The sequence below is a fragment of the Microtus pennsylvanicus genome, chromosome 11 (genome assembly GCF_037038515.1).
Source record: "Microtus pennsylvanicus isolate mMicPen1 chromosome 11, mMicPen1.hap1, whole genome shotgun sequence".
Taxonomy (NCBI): Eukaryota; Metazoa; Chordata; class Mammalia; order Rodentia; family Cricetidae; genus Microtus; species Microtus pennsylvanicus.
In genome coordinates, this window is record NC_134589.1 from 42,241,317 (window position 1) to 42,248,477 (window position 7,161).

General features: G+C 49.7%; 1 pseudogene; it reads left to right on the plus strand.

The window, feature by feature from the left end:
* The first annotated feature begins 6,604 nt into the window (after positions 1 to 6,604).
* LOC142831889 (small ribosomal subunit protein uS10-like) lies at positions 6,605 to 6,944 on the plus strand (annotated as a pseudogene).
* The last annotated feature ends 217 nt before the right edge of the window (positions 6,945 to 7,161 follow it).

A 7,161-nucleotide genomic window follows, 5' to 3' on the forward strand; every position in this document is an offset into this window, starting at 1 on the left:
ACTCTTATATCTTATATTAGCCCATTATTCCTGTCTATGTTAGCCATGTGGCTTGGTACCTTTTTCAGCGAGGTAGTCACATCTTGCTTCTTCTGTGACTAGATTAGGACTGCATCCTTTTCCCAGAATTTTCCTGTTCTCATTGACCTGCCTCTACTTCCTGTCTGGTTGTCATGCCTATACTTCCTGCCTGGCTATGGGCCAATCAGCGTTTATTTAAAATATAATTGACAGAATACAGACCATTGTCCCACACCAGGATCCTAGGCAGGGAGCTGCATGGTGGGTAAGAGATGGAGATGGGGTAGCCAGTCCCACAAGGAGCCACAGACCCAGCAGGTGTGAGACATATGAATAGGCACGCCATGCAGAGTGAGGTTGGATATTTATTTAGTGGGTTATGGAAGGGAAGGGGAGAGGAAGGGAGAAGGGGGATGAGGAAAGAAACCGAGAGAGAGAGAGAGGAGATGGGGTGGGGGGAGGAGAGGAGACATGGCAGCAGCTAACTCTTTGAGAGAGAGATGGAAAGAAAGGAGCTCAGACTGAAAGCAGAAGGAAGATCCACCTGTCTTGGTGGTGGAGGGGGCAGTGGGCAGGGCTTGTCTCTTAAAGGGACAGGATGGTGGCTTCTTCCTACAACTCCAGCACTTGGAAGGCAGAGGCAGGAGGATTTCTGTGAGTCTGAGGCCAGTCTAGATTATATAGTGAGTTCCTGGTCAGCTAGGGCTACATAGTGAGACCCTGTCTCAAAAACCAAAACCAAAATCAAAAGTAAGACTGGGAAGGAAAAGCATAAGGAAATGTGTTTGTGGTCCTGGGAGATGTTAGAACAGGACCCTGTCTAGGGAGATGGCATGATGACACTCTCCAATGAATGGGCACGTGGGTAAGATGGTCCCCAAGTTGCGGCTTTGCAGCTAAAGGCACAAACAGAGGCATCTCTGGGACCACGCCTTCCTACTCTGTTGGTGTCGTGCCTTGAAAACTGAGCCTCATGGGAAGGAAGTGTGCTCCTTAGTGAATCCTTAGTGTGTACCTAGAATTGTCTGGTCTGGATTCCCACCTGGGGAACAGGACAGCTTTGACCTGACTTTGACCTGCCTCAGTGGCCCAACTGCAACCCAAACCACAAAGCATTGTGTCAAAGGAGTTTGGCTCACTCTGGAGTTAACCAAATCTGAGTTCAAATTCAGTCTGACCAATGTTTTTCCCTTCTTTGAACCTCAATTTCTTCAGCTTGGAAATGGGAATTGGGTCCAGAAAGATGGCTTAGTGGTTAAGAGCACTTGCTGCTCTTGCAACTGGCCTAAGTTTGGTTTCCAGCACCCACATCAGGCAGTTCCAGGGGACCCAACACCCTCTTCTGGGTTTCCCAGGCACCCACATGCACCTGGTACACATGTAGACATGAAGGCACACACACATACACATATGTAAATTGAGAATAAAAATGGAAGTATTTGGTTCTTGGAGTTGTTAGAAGATAATATGTACACAATCCCTGGCCCAGAGTCGATGCTTGGAGAATACTCTCATTCCTTGGCTCCTAGCTTCAGATCAAAGACGAGGCTGTGCCCCTCAGTAAAACACAAGTGTTCCCTAAAGGAATGTTGTGTATTGAAGGAGCCAGCTGACGTCCCTGATAAATCCCTTAGCATCCAGTTTATTCATCTTCAACACGAAGGAAGGAGGGAAGAGTGTCCACACACCTGCTGAGGTCCGGATACCTTCTTATGACCTGTGGAGAGACTTTGGAAGTCCCAAAGGCTGAATGAAGGTCACCTCTCAGCCTCGGCTTTCCAAATTAGCTGGGCCTTCCTGTCCCTGGCAGCCTCCCCCCTGGTGGGATTTCTAGCATACCGCATGCCGGAAGCCATGGGCTTTGGCATCCAACAGAATCCACTTCCACGTCTAGCTGCTCCGTTCACTTAGGTTGAGTTGTTGGGAGTCACATGAGGACACCACCAGCTGCGTTGCAAGGTTGCTGGGAGACCTGGAACCACACAAGGTGTTCACACCGATATAGCAGCCGCTTCCTAGATGATCACTGGGCTTTGTAAAGTGCTTAGGACGGAGCATAGCTAGGGCTAAGTCCACTTCCCTGGGCACTAACCAATGAGACGCGCAGAGTGGGGTTGGCGAGATGACTCGGGATGAGCACTTGTTGGATCCAGGTTCTGCTCCCAGCTCCACAGGGCAGCTCATAGCCTGCTGGGGCCCAGCCCAAAGGAGGTGCGCATACATACGTTAAGGGGTGACACTCTTAATTATATATAAACATAGCTCAGTAAATAAACAGATGTATATTGTAAAGAAAGCAGTTGGATGGAAGTCTTTCTTCTAGAAACTTCTCTAGCAACTTTCTTACCTCCTACTTGAAGACCCAACTTCCTCTGGTCATTTTGGGGAATTCAGGGTTTGGGGAGTCTGAAGATGATCCCTGTTCACAAAGAAGCTGAAGGTACGGAAAGAGTTGATGGTCTCTAAGGCCCAGATCAGTCAGTCTCCTACCCCACAGTCTCTTAGACATTTACCCATTTAAGCTCCTATTTTTGTCTTCTCAACAGCCCTGGAAAGGGTAGTAGGGATAAGGCTTTGTCACTGGGTGTCACAAAAAGGAACCAAGGACTATGGAAAGTGTGGGGTTTCCCCATCCAGTCCCCAAGCAGCCATGACATCATAGCATAATAACCCGATGTACTGGGCGGCACAGAGAGCAAAGCTTCCGCACATCATCTGGTACCAGGGACCCATAGGCTGCCTGCCATTCCCAGTGTGTGTGTGTTTGCACGTGCTGGCATCTGGGCATACATGTGAAGGTCTGCGGAAAACTTTATAGAATCATTTCTCCCCTTCACCTGAACGCACCTACGGCTCCTTGTATGTAGAAGCCTAGGTCAACCTCAGGTGTGTATCACCATGCCTGGCCAGCATGTCTTGTTGCTTTTTTGTTTGTTCGTTTGTTGTTTTGTTTGTTTAAGACAGGGTTTCTCTGCGTAGCTTTGGAGCCTGTCCTGGAACTACTCTATAGACCAGGCTGGCCTCGAACTCACAGAGATCCACCTGCCTCTGCCTCCCTAGTGCTGGGAATAAAGGCCACCACCGCCTGGCCTATTCATTTGTTTTTGGTGTAAGTGCTGGGGATTGAACTCAGGTCCTCATGCTTGCACAGCAGACACTTTACCCACAATGCCCATCTCCACAATACTTTCTACTCCCATTTGATTGCTGAGAAGACTGAGGCTGGATGGGCGAGGATGACAACATAAGGTCACACAGCCAGCAGCTACTGAATGGTGTGCCCTCACCGACGGTCACTAAGGTCACACAGCCAGCAGCTACTGAATGGTGTGCCCTCACCCACGGTCACTAAGGTCACACAGCCAGCAGCTACTGAATGGTGTGCCCTCACCGACGGTCACTAAGGTCACACAGCCAGCAGCTACTGAATGGTGTGCCCTCACCCACGGTCACTAAGGTCACACAGCCAGCAGCTACTGAATGGCGTGCCCTCACCCACGGTCACTAAGGTCACACAGCCAGCAGCTACTGAATGGCGTGCCCTCACCCACGGTCACTAAGGTCACACAGCCAGCAGCTACTGAATGGTGTGCCCTCACCCACGGTCACTAAGGTCACACAGCCAGCAGCTACTGAATGGTGTGCCCTCACTGCAGTCACTAAGGTCACACAGCCAGCAGCTACTGAATGGTGTGCCCTCACTGCAGTCACTAAGGTCACACAGCCAGCAGCTACTGAATGGCGTGCCCTCGCCCTAGACCCTGGTCTCTGATACATTCCACTGCGGAGTGAGGCCTGGTGCAGCTCCTGGTTGGGACTCAGGTCAGACTCCATGATGTGACATGGATGGAGAATCTCTTGGGCGCTCCTCGGCCCCGGACTCCTTCCTTGTGCCTGCTGAGGCTGGCATAGCTGAAGGGCTTCAGGCTGTCTTGCTGGCTCCAGGCTTCTACAGGGCAGGGTTAGCTGTGCGAACAGGGTGATACTGTTGTCCTCCTGTCCTCTGCTGGAACTGTAGGCCGTGAGGATGGAGTGGGAAGGAGGGCAGATTGAGACCCGAGACTCTATCAGCTTTTGTGACCTCTGACCTCTGTGGAGCATGTGACCTGCAGGAGAGATGGCACATTTTGGTGAGAGGCTGGAAGCATACCTCGTCCAGGTGAGCTGAATTCAAAGCATCTACAGGGCAGGCTGCTGCCCTGTGACCATATGGGGAACCAAGAGGTAAAAGACAGTATGAGTCAAAGAAGCCACCCTCCCAGCCTCCTTAGCGTTGAAAAAGAAAGCATATCCATTATGTATGACTGCATAACAAATTATCCCACAACCCTAGCAGATTACAGCAACCTAAGTTTCCTGTCTCACATAGTTCTTATGGGCCGGAAATCTGGAAGAGGCTTAGCTGACGGCTGTGGTTCTGACTCAGGGTCCCTCAGGAGGTTATGGTCAAGCCATCTGCTATCGAGGGAAGACTAGATGACTGGGCATGGTAACGCAGGCCTGCTTCCTGCTGCCCAGATACATATGTAACAAGTTCTGCCACAAGCTTCTGATGCCATGGATGGAGCCCAGCTGCCTTGCCTTCTCTCCACCCACAGGCTAAAGCAAGGCTCCCATGGTTAAGTAGCTTTGGCCGGGTATTTGCTTACAGCAAGAAGAAAGTGGCTGCCACAGTCGCTGGTGGTGGCTGTGGCCCTTACTGCCTGCACACAGCTGCTTCAGGATGCTTACGAAGAGCCAGGGACAATCAGGACGTCTCCTGTGACCTCTCCTTGGTCATCGTCAGCCAGCATTTCCGCAACGGCTTGTCCCATGGCTCAGTTGTGCTCTGGTCTGTGCTTGTGGGGGATGGGAGATCCTGTGAGGTGTGGATACCAGAAGGTTGCATCAGTAGGACCATCTTGCATCGTGGAGGCTGGTTGACCCAAAGGACATCCAGGATGTTGTTTGAGTCCTAAAGTCCTAGGGAGCTTGACCGCGGGGCATCCTGAAAGCACTCCAAGCTCATGGACAGGCTCCCAGACCCTGGCTTCTCCACACAATCTGTGGTACTCTGCTACCTTAAAGTCCCCATCTGGAAATCCAAGAGGCGTCTCAGACTAACAGGTCCGACCCCAAACATCTGTACCCTCCACTTCCTCATGCCTTCCCCAGTCTCTGGAAGTGGCATCTCCAACCTCCCAGTTTCTCAGATCTAAACACCCACACTGCCACTATCATTAATATCTCCTTCCTTCCTTTGTTCCTCCCTTCCTTCCTTCTCTTTCTCCTTTGTTTCTATTTACTTCTCTCTCCTACCCTCCCTCCTATCCCCCCTTCTGTTCCTCCCCACTTCCTCTCTTCCTCTTTTTGTTTTTACAGGTCTTAGTATGTAGCCCAGGATAGCCTAAACTTACCATCTTCATCCGTCACCTCCCAAGTGCTGGGATTTTAGCATTACCGTCATCAGCTCTATCCTTGCTTTTTTGTTGTTGTTTTTGTTGGTGGTGGTTTTAAGTGCCACATCCAACCCAGCTATCTTTACTTTCAAAATATATCCCGCTTGCTTCTCATCAGCTCTGTGGCCATGCCCCATCTAGCTACACCCTTGATCTCTTGTTTGGTCACCAAGAGTTAATTGCCTCCTTAGGAAATTCCCTTGCTTCTCCTGCTCCTTAAGAGTCTGTGTCCACACAGCAGGCTCCTGGCTCCTCTGCTGTAAACCTGCCATGGCTCCTGCTGCCTCAACCTGTAAGACAATCTGTCTGTCTTTTAAAGATTTGCTTAGTGTTATTTTTTATGGGTGTATAACCTGCATATATGCTTATGTACCACATGTGTACCTGGTACTCATGAAGGTCAAAGTTTTCCGATCCCCTAGAGCTGGAGGTGGATCTGGGAATCAAAACTGGGCCCTCTGCAAGAACAGTTAGAGTTGGGAGTTGGGTTTTTATAGTAGCAAAGGTGGGGGTGAGGGATTTCTAAATTTTAGGACCCCCTGGTAGGCTGACATTTGTCTAGGGGTGTCCTGGTAAAAAGCGATGGGTGTGTGCTGGCAGGTGACCCTGTCTACAACAGTTGGAGCGTTCAGAATTTCTTTAGGATGGTCTGCTTCTGGGTGGTGCCTGGGTTGTCTCAGTTTGTGGTTTTTTTTATGGAAACCATGGATTGCTGCAGGGTAAACTACTGAGACTCAGGCTTCTGTTGAGCTTGTCATGGCTAGGTCCTACAATCTCAAATCCGAGCCAACGTTCCTTCAGGCATGCATGTGCAAAGTATGCATGCTGTGTATTCAGAGTAAAGTGTATGTCAGAGTCACGCAATGTGACATGGACAAATGCTATCAGAAACACCTTGGATCAGTCACTTCTTTGATTTTCAATTACTTTTTAGCCATTGTGTCTTCAGAAAGCTTTCACCATTGCCAATACTGACATTCAGTTATATGACCCATATCGGGTCAAAACCCACAGTGCAAGAAGTTGGCTAGCTTTCTAAGGCGTGGTGGCGTGTGCCGCGGAGGTCTGTTCAGCCCGCTCCCCCTCCTGACTCTCAGCTATTCGTTGCTGCTGGAACAAGTCCATCAGGAAGCCATGCCGCAGCCATGGCTTTCAAAGATACCGAAAAGACGCCTGTGGAACCCGGATTCGAATCATGCTCACCAGCCACAAGGTGAAGTTGCTGGAGATGTGTGCTGACCTGATCAGAGGCGCAAAGGAGAAGAACCTGAAAGTGAAGGGGCCAGTGCACATGCCCACCAAGACCCTGGACTCACTACAAGAAAAACACCTTGTGGTGAAGATCCCAAGACGTGGGTTTGTTTCCAAATGAGAATCCACAATCGGCTCATTGACTTGCACAGCCCTTCCGAGATTGTTAAACAGGTTACTTCCATCAGTACTGAGCCGGGAGTGGAGGTTGAAGTCACTATTGCAGATGCCTAAGTCAACTATTTTAATAAATTGACTTAATCGGTTGTTAAAAAAAAAAGAAGAAGTTGGGCTGGATGACATCCCATGATGCAAATATTCCATGACACATTCATTCTGTTGTAGGTGGACGCTGGGTTTCCACCAGATTTTTGCCTATTAAGAATGCAGCTATAGTGGAAGTGTCCAGGTAGCTCATGTGCTCACTGACATTGGTTTATTTTAAAGTGTG